At 46.6% G+C, this 17,965-nt stretch overlaps 1 protein-coding gene across 3 annotated transcripts in view; it reads left to right on the top strand.

Annotated features, from left to right (window-relative positions):
• The first annotated feature begins 10,510 nt into the window (after positions 1–10,510).
• Positions 10,511–17,965, top strand: part of MTUS2 (microtubule associated scaffold protein 2) — a 324,919-nt gene continuing 317,464 nt past the window's right edge. For all 3 annotated transcript variants that reach the window (XM_054812918.1, XM_054812935.1, XM_054812912.1), the window contains exon 1: positions 10,511–10,617. The gene's annotated coding sequence lies outside the window, so the exon portion shown is untranslated. The remainder of the gene's footprint in view (positions 10,618–17,965) is intronic.

The raw sequence follows: 17,965 nt of genomic DNA, 5'->3' as shown, positions 1-17,965 counted from the left end.
GGTCTAGTGGAGGGTGTCCCTGCCCATGGCAGGGGGGTTGGAACTAGATGATTTTTGAGGTCCCTTCCAACCCAAACCATTCTATGATTCTATGATTATTTGTCTTTTGAATTTCTTGGACTCCTAATTCCTTTTTGCCAGTTTCAGCCCATTTTGGTAAGGAAATAGAAATCTCATATATGTCGAGTACCTACCCATATCATGAATGCAGTAGCCAAGTACCCGATGTGCTCCCCCTGCAAGCAGAGGTGAGTTGGCTTGCATTATTAGACATCAGAGAAGCCACAGAGGCTCAGGATGCTCTCAGCAGCCTGGCTGGACCCCACACAGCCCACAACGGAGTTGCTATTACAGCCATCCTAATTGCAGGAGAAGCTTTCATCAGCCACCTCATCTTCTTAAACAGGTAATCCAAGCAGGTGATGCCAAGCGAGGGGAAAAGAGGCTCCAGCAGCTCTGTGGCTGACGGAGGCATTTGCTGTTCATTAAAAGTCTTACCAGGGTGCACCAGAGGAAAACCAAGAGGGTTTCTCCATATGCAGGCTTCCAGCTGGACAGCAGTGGTGTCATTGCCTCCCTTTGTGGGAGGACACCTCTCATGTGGGGAGCACCCCTGGGTGCTCCCCAGCTGTGTGTGGGGCTCAGCTACAAGGACAAGCCCTGAGCGAGGGTGACTGGGTGGGCACAGCCTCCCCTGGGACGGGGACACAGAGGACATCAGAGCAAACGGGGCAGTGTTTGGACTGCAGTGGTACAGATTGACTCCTGGTTTTTCTCAGATGTTGGATGAAGATCCGCATCTGTCTCAGCATTTGCAGAGGTCAGGAGCTGATAATTCCCTGCCTGCCATGATAATCCTTTTTCCTTAAACACAAACCCTGGAAACTGTGAAGCTGACATTTCCTACAGCAGTTTTACAAAATTCATAGAGGGATAGTAATCCCCTTGTTTTGAGGGGCTTAGAGCTGAGTTTGGTTAAATACAATACCCAGGACAATAGGTCAAGTGTCAGAAATGAAAACATGTCCATCTCTGAGGTCAGTGCAGGAAAGTTTTGTGAAACAAGTGTGTACTAGGGAGGAAAGAAGGTAAAGAAACAGGAGGGGGAGAAAAACCCATTTCAGATCTCTGACCCTCTCTGGAGGACTTAATTGTAAACATGTTCTTCACAGAAGAGCAAATACATCATAGTTTTTTAAATGGGGATTTTTTTTTTAATTGCTTAGGAGTCCACGCAGCCTCATTACAAAGCAAGGTCGAGTGCAAAAGGCAATATCCCAAGGGAAAGGGAGAGAAGACGGTGCCAGGCAGTCTGCCCTGGGGGAGCCTGTATAACAAATGCTTACAGGGAGCCCCGGAGCAGCCTTTTCCCCAGCTCTTGGGGAAATCAGAAGAGGGTCCTTATCTCTCAACTGTCTCTTTGCTCTATTGCATACAAACCCTATGGAGGCTAATGATGCCCTGGGACTGTGACAATCCCTGAGAAACCATCAGCCCTGCACAGGGAGATCGGCTGGGGACTCAGCTAGCCTCAGCCTCCCCTCTTTAAACTGAATTCCCTCTTGGCAAGGAGTTACCCTCAGCATCATCAGCAGGGAAATCTTGAACCTCATGTTGTCTCTGAACTCAGGCTCAGCGATGCCCAGTGAAACCTTGCACTGGTGGAAAGCAAAGGAGGAAAGGACTTTAAATGCTTCGCAAAGCCCACAGGGTGGTTGGCTGCAGGCTCTGTTCCCAGTCGCTGCACCCCAGTGTATGGGGAAGTGTGAGTCAAAAGTTCGACAGCAGAACATGGGTGTTTCTGGATGGTCCCACAAAGCCAGAGAAACTTGACAGATGAGACAAGAGGACGGCACACAAGACAGCACAGGTTTTAATATAAGCACTGTATAAATAATGGTCCTTCTTGTTAGGTTTTCAGTTGTCTGCAGCATGCAAAAATCTCTTTCAGGGCTGAGTCCTGTTCTCACCACTCCTTCTCTTCGTGGCTGGACAGAAGCTGCAGCCAGTGTGTCACTGCTGCTCACCAGCCTGCCGAAGCGCTGGTTGAAGCATTCTCCTGCCTTGGAGCCTATCAGAGTCACTGTTACAATTTTTCCTTCTTCCACTTCATTTGCAATATTATTTTCTGGAAGAAAGTCCCTGCCATTCAGGGCTGCTGCTAAGCCCCACTGTCAATCATATCTCCACAAACCTCATTATTCTGTATCCACACAAGTGTCAGTTCCCTTTGCTTTCCTGGCTGTGACTGTGCAGCGTCTGTTTTCCTCCTGGTCCTCATTTGTGCTATGATTTCCTCCCTCACATACTTATATGCAATGAGTTTTTCCTGAAAATTACCCAGTGTGGCTCTGCCAGCAGTTGAATGCTACAAGTAACAGCAGCTCTACTGTAAACCAGCTGCTATTTTCTTTAGTGCTGTTATCTAAATGTACTCCAAGGAAATCTAGCTGATACCATGATAAAGCTGATGGTCCTGTTTTCAATTTATTCTTGATTTTTACAGTTCCCAGCTCTCCCAGGAGGAGATGCAGAGAAAGGCATTTGCATGCCTGTAGACTTGCCATTGCTCCAGTAATGATGGCTTGACTGAGCCAGGAGTCAACCACGCTCTGTATTCCCTGGTCACTGTTTACAGTGCATCCTAAACTGTGAGACCTCAAAAGAAGCAATCCTAACAGAAACTAATATTCTGTTAAGAAATTACTCTGTTGTTGTTCTCCTCTATGTATGCTACATGTCTGATTTATACAGGTCCAAACAGTGATAGCTGGAAGGAGTTTCGTGTGGTTTCCTACCGCTGACTTGCAAAGCCCTGGTGAAAAGTAGTCAGCTGAGAAAGCTGTCTTCGGGTATGATTTTACAGCAACCTACTCTGACCATTGCATTGCTAGCAACCTGTACAATGGGAATGTCCAGCAGATCTGGCAAGGTCCATAACCCTCTGTCCAAACATCTCGCTGCAGCGTAGTCTCATAGCCAACCTGCCTAAGTCCCCAGAACCAGCCTGGCTCCCCAGGAGCATAAACGCCTTCAAATACAAAGCTCCAGTTGTGGGTGCATTTGGCTTTCTGTTCACCCTGCAGCAACATTCAGTGACTCAGAAACTGAAATTATGGGCCTGGAAGAGCTGTGAAGTGTCTTCAGCCCTTACTTTGGCTAGTGTGAAGAAAACATACACAGCCATACTCCCCCCCTTCCCACCAAGAATATGTTCCTGAAAAGCTATGCAATGGATAATGAAGCAGTTTTCCCCATCAGAATTAATGAGCAGATCACTGTTTGAAGTGATCTTGGCTGCTTTGTCTGCGAGACTGAGTGCCCAAGCATTATCCTCTTTTTCTGTCCTTCACGCTTGGTTGATTTGACTGATTTTGATTCACCTGAGGAAGATGATGCTGAACATGACTGTTCAGAAAGAGGCCTTGAAAACACTCACAGTAAAAGATGTGTGCTGGGTGTTCATCCTCATGGATAAAGCAGCCAAGACAGCAGACTGCACTGGAAAGCCTGTGCCACCTCCAGGTGATGGTCCAGATGATCCTGCTCCCACCTCTTCATCCTCTACATCATTTCACACTGTTCTTGTGTACGTAAGCTGTATTTCTTAAGTCTCTGACACATCCTCCTCCGTTTCATTAATTCTGAAGGGGAAAACTGCTTGACTATCCAGTGAATTCAGTCACTTTACCAGCAAGGCTGAACACTTGACGTAAAATTTCTGAGAGCATTCTTGCCGCTGCTTTTCAATAGTCACATTAAAATAGTCCTCCTCTCCCTCCTCCTCAGATGAATCAAGAGTCAGTCAAGGTGAAGGATGGAGAACACAGTAGTGAGGATGGTTGGTCAAGCAGGAGCTTGAACAATCAATGGTGGATCTCCAAAGTGATGGATAGGGACATGACAGACAAAGGGGTGCTGCTGGGCTGCTGGAGAAGATCTGGGTGCATGTACATCCCTAAATTAACTTTAACATGCTGTTAAGTTTAGTTCCAGGTCCTTCTTCCTACCCATGGTTTCTGAACAGGGGTGTATCTCCACTTTCTGCACAGGTAGTTCCCTTCTCCCTCCACTGATCATAGAGGAGAACTTGGCTACACATGTCCTTTCCTTCTGCCATTTGTTTCTCTGGGTGGCTGGAGAGGCAACATGGATGGCATGCAATGTTCTCTTCAGCAACTGCCGTTGCGCTCTGCACTCTGCAGCCCCTTCTGCTGCTTCTGCTCCCTCATTTGTGGAACTGCAACTGCTTGTTACGTAGCACAGGGATTGTTTTTCTAAAACCATTTTCTTGAAATTTTAAAAATTTCTCTCAGTTCCCTAAGCCAGCCTGCAGCGTGGTCTGTGAGTTTTAACGCTCAGGTTGTGGTTTCACAACTGATGTTAGGTGGAGCAGGGGCTCCCACTGGCTGTCCTTCCCCCAGCCTGCTTCTTCCCGCCCCAGTCCTTGCGCAGCCCTTCGGCCGTGTGCGCAGGAAGGAAGGGGAGCCGGCCTAGCTGTTGAGTAGGGAAGGTTTTCTGGGTAACCAGCTGCCTTGTAGCGAGCAGAGCTGCATGATACAGCTGAACAAATCTAAACAGCTCTGCCAAAAGTTGAAGTCCTTCTCTTCGCTCCACGTCCTTCTTTCCTTCTTTCCTGTTCCTGGTCTCCCCACCCCACCTCATGTACATGCTGGCACTCACTGAGCCCCTTCATGGGGCAGTTCTGTTTATTGACCGGGCAGAAAACGAACCCTCGTTACAAGGACTGGCTGTGATGCCAAGGCAGCCCTCAGCCCACGCAGCTGCTGTCTCCGAGGGTCTTGCCTCCTGCCCTCCATCCCCGGTGGTACGCCGCAGCCCTGTTGTTGATGCAGCTCATCATGCTAACTCAGGAGAAGGCAAATCACTTGGCTTTTGTTGTTGTGTTAGTTTTTTGCAATGCTGGGGGGGGCTCAGAGCAGCTCCAACAAGTGGTGGAGGCACTATGTGCAATGATGGCTGGAGTGGTTTGAGCAGGGTTAGTGAAAGGAACAGGCTCGGGCACAGGTTCGACAAGCAGCTGGGCTGGGGCAAGCGAGGGAGCAGGCTGGCTAGCTGGGGCTGGAGAGGAGAAAGGGCTGGAGAATCAGACATCCCCACCCACGGTCAGCAAGGTGCAACTTGGGCACAGTGTGTCACTCACCTGATGGCAGCCCAATCTGCGCAAGTTGCCACCAAAGTGCACTCGAGGTTTAACACTGGAGCTTCTTGGCTTCCTGCTCTGAGCTCTGCCAGTCTCTAAATCCCACCTGCTGGCGGAGGAGCTGGAGGGAGGTGGTTCTGCTGGGATGTGTCCATCCTGTTGTCTTAGACACTGCTATTTGAATGGGAATTGTCCGGATCTAAGGACCTTCCATTTTCTGTGGCTTAAAAGGCACTAGATGCAGGCCTGCAAACAGATTGCTGGCAACATATATGCAGTTGCATATGTGTATACGTATGCATATATGTATGCAACTGCATAAATCAATGAGAATTCATAAAATGAAGGAAGTCATACTGCTCAGGCTATCGCAACAGCTGAGTTTTCCTCAACTGTAATGTTTCCTCAATACAAATTAGAAAAAAAACACGAAAGAACTGTATATATGTTACTTAAATTGTGCAGTCCTTACTCACGATGATCAGAAATTATTCGCATGAAAAGTCCCCTTCATCCAAGCAAATGTGCTCAATTATATTTATTCAGATAGGAAGTTGATGTGTTGAGCAAGCTGCCATTTTTATCCGACTGCAATTACTCTTCTTCATGGTTGGGACTCCTCAGGTCTCACGGGACAGATTTCTTCCATGGTGTCATTCACAAGAGCTCACATCGAACTGCTTTATCATCTGTCTGCAGTGTTTCGCTGCTGTTATCAAGCAGTAACACAGCTCAGAGAGGCAACTATTGCGATCCCAGAAGACTTTGAATTTATGGCTTAAAATAATCCAAGCCATTTGAAAAGAGTATTTGAAGTCATCCTCGCCACTTGGTTGTACTCTACTCAAAAATGGGCAGGTTATTGCTGTTAGCGAGCGTGCCTAATGCAATATGTTTTTGCAGGATTCTCAGTCACGAGTAATTTGAGTGTACAAGATAGTCCTCATAATTTGAATGAAAGAGCAATCGACTTGATAGATTAAGTTGATATTTTTCTGGCAAGACTGTTTGCTTTACATGATAGATTTGCTCTGGCTACAGCCTTTTATTTCTCATTAAATTATCCAACATTCACAGATGGGGGAATCAACTGGTTTAGCTGTAATTTATATAGCGCTCCACTACATCTTTACAGTACAGGTTTATTTGGGGGGTTGTGACAAGCCAGTCTCCCCTCTAATGAGAAGAGCAGCAGTCTCAGTCAAAGCCAGGTCCTCAGTGTTTATTGAGACACAAGAGTTGTCCCACTTTATTACACTGATAACAGTTTGAGTGACACAGTCATCTCTCGTGTTGATGCAATAGAAAAGAGCTTATGTTGTTACAGTTATTCCAGACCAGAAGGTACCCAAGTCAGTATCAGACAGCTTCATTCTGGGACAAGTATGTCAGCACTTGAGTTTTAGCTGGTGTAACTGACGTTTAAGATGGTGCTTAAATAAAAATAGCTGATAGGGCTACAGTAATTATCTAAATTAAAAAAAAAAAACCCAACATACTTTCCACTGCTGTTGTTTTGCTGGTAAAATGTGTGTGGCCCAGACCTGGGAGGCTAAGGAAAATTTCCCTTTGGAGACAGTAACTTAGGCATCTTACACAGCCAGAGCTGGGCATGGTGCTGTGGGCAGGCTGTCAGCTGTGGGCATCTGCAGATCTGTGCCCCCAGGCAGCAGCCTGGCAGCAGCTCTTCTCCCTGCCTGCAGCAGGTTCTGCCTGTCACCTACCCACAGGCTTACCAGGGGCAGCCAGGCAGCCCTCAGCTTTTCCGTGTGCCCTCATGTTCCTGGCAATGCAGCCCAGGAGCTGCTCTGTGGACCCTCCGTCGTGCAGATCTGAGCTGCATCCTCCCTGGTACAAAAACCTTTTAAAAACCTTCTGGAGCTAATAGCCTTAAAATGATGTTGCGGCTTGATCTGAGCATGGTGGGGGAGGGGGGCTATTTTTTTCCCCCTGACTTTCATTGTTCCCAGGTAATCTGCAAAGCTGAACCCCGATTGTGCCTCTTGCTTATTTCTGCAGAGAAGTAAGCCTTGTGCAGCCTCCTGGCATCACCAGCTCTGTATTTACCACTAAGTGAACAGAGCCAGGAACTGCTGTTTGATCCCGTGGCCAGGTGACACAGACTGGCTGTACCCACGCTGCAGAGTGCATGATCCTGGTCTCCCATCTGGTTCCCCTGTGGCCCTAAGGTGTTGGTATTAATGTGTAGATGTTTGTCTTTTTTTTTTTTTTTTAATTTATGCTGTCTGAACTAATGTAATAGATGTGCTGCAGCTGACAAGAATGATGTTTTATTGCATGAAACAATATTGCATAAAAAAGAATATTGCATGAATTGGAGTGGGGCAAGAGGGAAGCGTGTGGCTGCAAAGCCTCCTGAGACAGAGCTAGAAGACTGTGTAGGGTGAAAGAAGTGGAAAGCAGTCCCATTTCTGCTGCTTGCTGGGACCGGTCCCTCCTGTGTGCCACCCCCCAGGCTGTGCCCAAGCACTGTCTTGCCCTGCCAGGCTACATGGCGCTGGCCAAGACTGTGGCCTGGAGCACACTAACAATTATCAGTGTGTACGATCAATCCAGCTTGGTCCGTAGTCCCACCATGTCCCTCAGTGCCAACACAGATACTGAGATGTCCTGGTGCTTGTTTGAACACCCAGGCTTGTATGAAGCCTGGGTCCATAGCTAAAGGTGCCTCCACTGTGCCAACCATCGATGCCCTTATGACACAGTGGGAAGACTTGGGGGCGTTGCTGGGTCAACCATGGCCATGGCATGTGATTGCTCTGTTCTCCAGTTCCATCAGGGCCGTAACTAGTCCTGCATGCTCACAAGAAGGCTGTCCCTGCTCTGGGCCACTGATTCCTCTCTGCCTTATATTTCCAGGTCTATGTGTGAGGCTATTCTGCCACCTCTCTGTAGCTGCAGCACTTTCTGTTCCTAAACAGATCAACAAAGTGGTTTCAGCTTGAAACTGTGCTTGAAACGTTTATAAAAGCCATATACTCCTTCTGTTCCTCATCATTTTCTTTTACTCTTTACAGTGTAAGCAACAATTTTTTGTTATCTCTTCTGTTTGTTGGAGTTGCATAAGAAATCTTTCATTGTACGTTTCTATGGGCTACAAATCTCTCTTCCAAATGTTGAAGAAAAACAAGTTTATGTGAATTATCTACAGCAGATATTCAGCACAGAATCTAAAAATAAAGTGGAGCCCACATTCTACAGCTAAGTAGCTTTTAATTAGGTACGATAATAACATGAATAATCTTTTAGAGTGCAATAGCTCCGCAATCAGAAGTCAAGTGCTGGGAGTGACAATTGTTTGCAAAAATGTTCTATTGAGGGAAGAAACTCAGGGCGCACATGTATTATTTTTTTTTCCATATAAGTCTTGGTAGTCTGATTAATATTTTGCATGAATTTGGGCTTTCTCAGTTTTTGTCCCTGTTCTGATATAGCCAGTAGGTCCTTTCAAGTACTAATGTAAAAAGAGGGCACTGAAAGCCTGCCTGCTCTGTAAGTCCCTGTCATCAATGCTTTTGTGGTGATGCCTTTGGACATGACAAATGGCACTGCTATTTTCTGAAAATTAATGTCTGAGGTGCTGGATGGTTTAATTCACTTCCTCAGGGTCCCCTCCTCTTATTTTAACCATAGATAAGCTCAGGGTTTGAACATAAATAACATTCTGAATTGTGAACTGAGGTCCGGCTATGTCTCCTGTCCTGCCTGCTCTGCTGGGGGCTATAAAGCTCTGGCAGACCTGGGGTGGTGGTGGTGTGGTGGTGAGGGGGGCTTCATGCTGTAAACCACCACAGCTAAACCTGCCAGTACCTGTCTTGTCAGGGTCTTCCTTTGTGCCAGCCAGAGGGATGCTCTCAGTGACTTTATCTGCTAAGATGCTTTATCTCCATTGTCTTTGTAACGCAAGGTTACATTTAGTCCAGCATGGTGGGGCTGGGGAACACTGCTTTTTTTCAGCAGGGAAGACAAACCTTAAAGGAAGGTCCTTTAAGGATAAGAGACTCACTTATGGTGCCACAGGGATAGTACTTGGCACTTCAGACTGCAGACAGATGCAAGCACAGTGTGTTTGAGCACAGGCAGAAATAAGGAAGTTGTTGCGTGCCTGGGAAATAAGGACGTATCCTGTGACAGTGACTGTCCTGCTGTATGAGGTTGTAGCATCAGCCTGATCAGATGGGCACTGGGTAAGGAACGTTTTTTCTAGGATGCTACCTATACTGGATCCCAATTGCCAGAGGTCCAGGCTGGAGCTGGGATGTACACCATGGACATTTCTGCCCAGGTCTGCTGAGACTCCCAGGCACTTGCTGTCTCGTGCCTCTGCATGTAGGTCCTGAGATCCTGGCTCTTCTCCTGGTGCCTCCAGGCATCATTGTGAGGGCTCCCAGGCAGGAGGATGACGTGTGGCATCTGGCCAGCCTCATGAACCAGGAACCTCTTCACTGCTCCCTCCTGAACAGACCTTCATGCATTTGCCCAAAGGACTTCGTAAAAATTAATTGAGTTGCCCAGCATTAGACACAGATCATAAAACTCCCATCTGATCTCGTGCCTGCTGCTGATTTTAACAGCTGATTGAAACAATGAGCGCTAGCTTGTCGGGAATATAACAATACTGACAGAGATAGCAGTAACACAGGCTGTAGATGTAGATAAGGCTTCAAACGTACAATAAAGAAACTCTGCCTATATCACAAATCTTGCTCCCCTAATGGGAGTAAAACCCCTGCGCAAGAGTTTAAGCATAGCAGAAGTGATGGAAATTACTGTTTGAGTTACAAGTTTTGCTGAAAAGCAAATTTGTCTGTCGGCTTATTTATTTACTTACTTATTTTCTTGCTCATTTTAAAGCAAAAGAGAAATGAACCTGGAGTGAAGGAGAACTGGAGAGCGGCGGCCAAGGAACGGAAAGCCTTGCCACGATGTCTGATGTCATTTGAGGTACCCACATTCCCAGGAAAATCCCCGTTCAATAATCCACCACAAACCACCTATTTGCTTACCGGGTGTTAATTTGCGCACAGAATCACGGCAGTTCCCAGGAAAAACGGGCAGAGACAGAATCCTCCCACCGAAGCAATCACGAGAACTTTCTGTATTATCCATATCGCCACCTCTGTCGTGATGCCTGTGTCTTCCCTGGCGGGTCCCTTTGGGAACGTAGGGGTAGGGATGAGTCGTGGTCCCGCGGGGACCGGGGTGGGGGGGGGGTGGGGGGCGTTGCGGGGGTGCCCCTCCCGGGGCGGTGGCGCAGGACTCGGCGCGGTCCCGCAGGGGGCGCTGCGGCTCGGTGCGGCGGCGGCGGGCGCGGGCGGCGGCGGGCGCTGCTGGGCGGCTGCGCCCCGCCGCTATATAAACACGGCCCGCGCCCCGCCGCCGCTCCGTCCTGCCGGCGGGAGGAGGCGGCGGCACCGGCACCACCGAGGCAGGTGAGCGCCGCGCATCCCCTGTCGCAGCGTGGGCAGCGTGGACTCAGCTTCCCCTCCCCTCCGCGGGGCGGCGGGAGTGGGTGGGGGTGTCCTCTCCTTGCCCCGCATCGCTCCCGCCGCCGCGACTTGGCGGCCGTAGCTCCGTACCTCTGGGGTTGGCGGGTGTCCCGGGGGGGGGCCGCGTTCCGTTCTCACGATGTCCCGGCAGCGCCGTGGCCGGGGGACGGGACATGGGTAAAACCCGCTCTGAGATGGGGAATGGTTCCTGGCGCGGGGGGAAATGCGGACGCCGGGAACGCGGGAGATCTGTAGGCTGCTCCTCTCCGCTACCTGATGTGAAGACCCACGTCTGGGTGGTGGGATAGCGAAGCGAGCCCAGCTTATTGTATATTATCAAATCTATTCGGCCAAAAGTTTTGAGGATGCTTATAAATGGGCAGGCTCAAATGGGCATCACTCTCTGTGCGGCATCTAGGCAAAGACCAGAATTGCCTGGTTTATGCCAGCAGTGTGTTACCCGTGTGCCAGTGCCACGGAGAGCAGGGTCCCGGGGTGGCTGGAGACCTCTGGCCACGGCTGAGCACTCAGCACGGGTGAGTGGAGGGTTCAGGGCAAGTGCCGAGTTACAGCATCCCACCGACTCACAGCGCTAAAGCTGCGGTTACTCTCTGACCCTTCCATGGAGTTAAATGGCTTCTCATTATTTTTTCTTAAGTATGATGAAAGATAATAAAGCAGCTACTGTAAGCTGGTGTCACAGTAAGAAGGGAAAGATAACAAATCTGTGTAAGATAGGGCAGTGGGTCCAGGTCTCCTTATTCACATAAAAAGACTCTGCTTGAAGAGCTGTTCATCTGGGTCAGTTGTTTCCAATTCTGTTTAGGTGAGTCTGAATACTTTCTCCTCCTTGCTTCATCTCCCTTGCTACCTTTGCCTGTGTTTCTTTCACCCTGGTCCCGAAGGTAACAGCAGTGCAGAGGGGGTTTGTGTGCTGTGCCTCAGCCTTAGCACCAGCCTGTGCTCCCTATGGGCATTGCTGTTAGGGAGCCGGTGATCCCTGATAACTCTAAACATGCAAAGAGCAAGCCAGCAGGAGCCTTGACATTTGTCATTGCATTAAAAATTTTAAGGATCAAAAAAGTAATAAATTTTCTCAGTGGGTCAAGCATTAGAAGTATTTACTGACATTAAGGCATCGGTAACAAAATAATTAAATGTCAAGTGTTTGCATACAGGTTAACTTTGCAATGGGTGACTGCGTTAAGGAGGCACTTGGCAGAAATTGAGCTGGATATAACGTGATGCATAAATGTCTTGTTTTGGTTTGTGTGATTTAATACAGGAATTGTTTTACGCTCTTTACGTTCAGTGTAGTGTTTGTGGGTTTTATTGTTCTCATCCCCAATTTCAAGCAGGGATGTGGGCTTTTCTATATCCCCTGTGACATAAACTCTTTACCATTCTGCCCTTTTCCAATGCAATTAAAGATACCCGGCTACTTGTCTCCTCTCTGCAATCTGTTGTGGGGAGCAGTACCGCCTGTGCTGCAGGAGAGTGGTAGCAGTGAGCAAATGAGGCTTAACTTCTCATTCTGCTGGATTTGTCATCACCTTAATTTCTGAAGAATAAAGTCCTATCTTAATGTACAAAAGGGGGATTCTGTAAGTGATCCCTTGAGCAATGCACTGTGCATTTGGAAATCACTGCCTGAGATGAGGGGAGGGGTTGAGAAAATGTTTGCAAGGCTGTGTCCACGTGGTTTATTTGAAGTAGCTTTTGATATGATACCATGTCTTTCCTTATGTTTGTCTCTTTAAGGACAGAGGGAGGTATTTGGCTACAGATCTAACAAATGCCAGGTGTAGGTTTGGGTCAGATAGGTAGGTTTTCATTTCTTTACAGCAAAGCTTCTTCTGTGGTAGAGTTTTATAGGGTGTTGTCTGTTGTGTTAGTGATAGTGACTGTAATAAAGAAGAAAGCTTAAATAGCTCCTGGCTTAAATTTCTGGAGTGTGTGTTTCTATGCAAAATACTTTCATGGTATAGTAAGCAATGCTAGATATTTAGGAAGCTGATGGGGAGAGAATAGCTAGCAGCACATGTACTGCAGAAGTGCAGTTCTCCACATCTGTAAAGCACAACAGCACATCGGCTACTGAATTCCTTGCACAGCCTTTGTTGAGAAATAGTCCTCCCTCCTAATAAGTTAGGAAAACCAAAACTTTCAGCTTCCAGTGTGCACCCTCTATTTCCTAAATTCATGGAGGAAGCACCAGAAATCAACGTAGGACAGAGAATACAGCCGGAATTGCAGACTCCAGTGAAAAGTGCTCTCTCCGGAGAGTCATACAACGGTAGATGAAGTGAAGCGCAATACAGTAGAGACTCATACACAGTGGTCAGTTTAATATTTGACTGAGCACTCTGGAGGAGAAAAGATCTAGGCATCATAATGAGCATCTTGGTAAAGATATTTGCTGAAATGCCGGCAAAAATCAGTACAAGAAGATCTCTTCCCCTCCACCCCTGACTGGACGCTGAGGTTTGCTAAAAATACTGAGGCACAGCTGATTTAGCAAATGCTTTCCCTACACAAGTATTGCATTTTATCATAAGTTATTTATAATTATAGTGGCCTTGTTTAAATGCAACTTATACCGAACACTCTGCAGTCGGTTTTGTTAAAGAAGCTGTAAGTAGCTGCAAGTGGAAAGAAAGTAGCAAAAAGCAGCAAAACTGAAGTGTGTGATGGTTTGTTCAGTACCTGAACTTTGTATTGCGAACTCAAGCCCATTGAAACAGTCTTTCTTCAAGAAAAGAATTCTGATGGATATTTGTATAACTTACTCTGGCACTGTCCTAATATAAATAGCATCCTCACGAGCCTGGGAACACTGTCACTTTCTGTTGCTGGGTATGCATTTGATGCCTTGCTCTCCAAAAACCTTTGTTTATTCTGTCCGTTGCCATTACGTGGTATCATGTTACTATTCTGGATTCTCCACCAGGGAATTGGGAAGAGAATAAGGTCCGAACCTTCACCCAAGGTCACCAGAAAGATTTCTGGAGTATGGCCAAATGCTATAACCACCTGATTGTCCCTTCTCATTGATTTAATGAGAAAGACCTACTTAGTGAGGATTTGTAGGGTGAGAAGCAAAACGGGAAATGATTAGCTGATATAAATTGCTGTAACCTCACAACCAAGAGATTTATACCAATTAAAGCTCTGTCCCATATTACTCTGTTATGATTAGTAGGTTAGTATTTTGCAGCCAAAAGGAATATCTATAAAACAGTCAAAACATCTGAAAAACAGGTCTTCAGTACAAGAAAGGGCTGTCTGGAAGACTTTATTTAAGCAGTCACCTTAGTAATTTCTTTAAAGAATTCTATTTTCTTTTTCAATTAAGTGGCTAGAAAGCTGGCAGTCAGGCAAACAGGTTCAAAGCTCCTGGGATAGTGAATCTTCATGTTTCACGGCAGGAACTGTTTTCTGCTGAAGGAAAAGTTATTGTTGCTTTTGTGGCGTAGTGTGGCACAGCCCATAGTGCTGCGCAGGAAACGGTGTCAGTGGTGCACTGGCTGGGAGGTAAGGACATCCAAGTTATGTTCCTCTATAATTGCAGTAAAGTTGGTTTAAGACAGCACCTTAGCTTCCTGTCCAAAAACTGGGAGGAGTATGCTGGCCCGCTCTTGCAGGGTGTTCAGGCACTGTGGATGGAGAAGTCTGTTTTGTTCCAGCAGAAGCATCCACATCAAAAGTCTCTGCAAATGACTTAATCCTCAGAAGCATCTGGTGTAGCAGCAGTTCCCAGGCTTTTGCTGTTAGTGACATCACATACAGATCAGTGATTTTATGCAATCCTCAAAACTAGCAGAAGCATCAGCTGAAAAAATTCCTTGGATTCCCCTCCCAGCCTGCAATCATGACTCTTAATTTAGATGATGGTGTAATACAGGTTGCTGCTCCTTATAGGAGCCTGAGGGCTATTCTGCCCAGAGATAAACTTCTTTGAAACAGCTATTGCATGGGATGCAGAGCTGGCAGAAAGGCATAACTTGTTCTTCTTGCACAGCTGTGAGCTTCACTTCATGGGCATAATCACTGAACACTTACAGGAGAATGACTTCCCTTTGAAATCAGAGTTAAAAAGTAAACAAGCATCTAAAACACATGCTGGGCTAATTAGTTTCTCTATTAAGTTTTACTTTTTGAATTTTAACTATTTGATAACTTATCCTAAATGAGTTGACTTCTGTGTTTATTATCCCCACAGGGTGCTCTAAGTTATGGCAAAATGCTAAGGCTGCCAAAGAGCCGGGCTGGCAGGCAAGGATAGCTTGAATAGAGATGCTCCAATAGGGCTTTTGTCCTCTGGCATGTGTTGTCTCTGCCAAGTTTTGCATGGGGCATGTGGAACAGCAACCCTTTAAGCCACCTGAGATTTTTTCAGTCCAAGGTGATCCTCATAATAATTCTCAAGTTTATACTGCCAGAAAAATTCAGAGGGACCGGATGACTCCAAGTAATGTATTTCTGCACTACAGGGTATGTTGTTACTGAACAAAAATTAGATTGTGATGGGGGAAAAAAAAATAAAGCTTTGTATTAGGCATTTCCATGTTCAATATAACTTATTCATGCCAGAATACTGGGAGGAATCATGATGTTCTATGCGCAGGGAAAGCTGGCAGGATGCTGGGCACAGATAAGACTTTCAGGAGTAAATAGCGCTTGAGTGTGCTCGGTAGAGCCATGCTCTCAGAATGAATGCGTTCCTTCTGGTCAACCAGACTGTTGGTATCTGAGGTTCTTCTCTTCCTGTTACGATGAAAAAGTGTTTAGCTGTTGATGCAATATAGTAGCATGGCTTGAAAATGGGAACAGTAGTAAAACAATCTCTGGAAACTATCTGTATGAGCCTTGGTGAAATCAAACGGCTGCATGCACAAGACTAGAAACGTCATGGAGATCAGGAGCAAGTGCTTAGGACAGGGTTGCTGTATCACGGTCACAGTCTGGATAGCATTAAACCCTGAATAACGTAAGGGGTTTGGGCTTTAATGCTAAGACAAGTATTCAGCATGGGCACTCAAACTGGGCTGATTCTTCAATGTGTTAAAAGACTGAAAGGCTAGAACAGATAGGAGGTTGGAGAAACCAGAAAAGAGTGCTTTTCCCTCCTTTTTTCAGATCTTAAATTAAGAAAACTTTAAAAAAGCATTTGAAAAGAATGAAAACTTTCTTTAAACATAGTTTGTAAGCTGGAAAGAAATGAGTAAGCTTCTAAAACAAAACCAGACTGGGCAAAGTGCTAATCTTGATTTACAGCACCTTGGTCAAATTACCAACTAGGACTTTCTGAAACACCTGTATCTACCCATCCTTGATATTGCTGGAGCACACCCCAAATGCATGGTTTAAGGGGCTTACAACTGGGTCAAACAATTTGTTAACATGCATTATTTTCTTAAATAACATGATGTGGATGCATAGATGTATAATGTAAAATTGTGTGCATTACCATCAGAATTATTTACAGTAATAACTTGAGAAGACAAGGAACTCTGGAGATTCTGCCAGATGAGCTTGCATTTTTCATAGATGAAAGCCCAAGTGTCAGGGGGGCTCACAGCCACCATCCAATCCACACAGCAAAGTTCAGGGGCAGGTCCACAGCCTTTATTCATGTAAGTAATCCTTGAGTGTCAATACAGCCAGCAAGATACTGATGCTGAAGAAATGAAAGCCCTCAGGCTCAGTTCAGAAGATACACGCTTTGCCCCTCCACTGAAGACCCAGTGGGAAGGTGGACAATGATTGCTGTACTTCACCCTCCTGGATCTCAAGGCCTTGGGTGAAGTGAGAGCTGAGTCACTGTCCCTGTAAGCTACAGCAGCTTTAAGGTTAAACTGATTAGAGTGGAAAACATAACACTGAGTCTGACAGACCCAGAACGATCATTTGTAGCTGCTCAGCACTTTTAAAAAAATCAAATCACAGAAAAGCTGCCCTGTTTGATTGTTCCCATTACATAATAGCAACGTCTTTCGATTTGAGAGAAGCCACGAGCAACGTGTCCCTTACGTAACAAATCCAAGTTGCTCTAATCCCTGCTGCGCTGCTGCTGACCCCGGGCAGCCAGGAATAGCCCGGGAGCGGTGCGGAGCTCTCCGCGCTCTCCTCTGGGGCTCCAGGGGAGCTGTGGAGCAGAGGTTCTTTGCTCTGAGGGATTTTCCGCCGACTATGCTTGCTGGATTTGCAGTCTTTTTCTGCTAGCAGAGTGGAAATAGGGGCAGAAGCGGAAATTCTCTGCCTTACTGGCAGAGCTGATCCTCCCCACTTCCTTTTTTTTTCCTGAAACATCAGCCTTTACCCCCATTTCCAGCTGGAAACAGGTCATCTCATGATCTTGGTACCTTTGCTCCTGTGCTTGTTTAAAAAAAAAAAAAAATGGACTAAAGGCCAGGTCAGACCCTTGAGGCAGGGCCTCCTGAACCCTTCTTCTGTTTTTTTGGGACAGTGCAATGGTCTGACATCTGGGGAGATGTGCTGAGCTTGCCAGGGTGGGTTCTTTGGGGGAAGAGCTGCAGCCAGGTATCATCCTGAATTCAGGGGGCTCCTGTGTCCCCCAGCTTTGGTGGGGTGTCAGGACCTTGTTCCTGTGATTTCATCTACTGTGTGTGGAGGTGGTGGACCAGCATGGGGGCTCGGGGAGCAGGAAGGAGGCTGCTGGGAGAAGTCAGCTTCATGTGCTTGGGGCTTGGTGCCCATGCTGAAGATCTGACCCTTCACTTGAGCATGTCATGCTGATGGGTTGTCTTGACTACAATGGGTAAAGCAGTGTGGAAGAGCATCTTAACCCTGCCCAAGGGGTGTGTGTGCCTTGCTGTTGCTCCTGCTTTGCCTTCTCCCTGGGAGGGCACTGCTTTGCCCCAATCACCTTGCCTGCCTCTAGTGTAATTAGGAGCATTTGAAGAATGATAACATAAAAAAAGCAACGTTGTGGAATTGTTTGGGGGGAAGGTTTGAGGTAGCTGTGTACAAAGCGACCTATCTAATTAAAACCGCAGGGGAATGGAGATGGTGGCTAATGAGGCTGAACATACAACTTAATTTAACTGAGTTATTTGAAAAGAGCCACCTGCCTTGCTAGTAAAAGGAAGGTGGGGAAAAAAATAAAATACACCTGGAATTTCTTATTAAAATATAAATTTCATTGTAATTATAGCATGCTCTGCTGTGAGTTACTTTGCATTTGGGATTTTGCCACATTTATGTGAAATTTATCATAAAAGATGACCATTAGTTGCATGTCAACAAAACACTTTAAAAGACCATTTGA

Source organism: Grus americana, chromosome 1, assembly GCF_028858705.1.
Source record: "Grus americana isolate bGruAme1 chromosome 1, bGruAme1.mat, whole genome shotgun sequence".
Lineage (NCBI taxonomy): Eukaryota > Metazoa > Chordata > Aves > Gruiformes > Gruidae > Grus > Grus americana.
The sequence above is the reverse complement of the archived record's forward strand: the minus strand, read 5'-3'. Positions and strand labels throughout refer to the sequence as shown.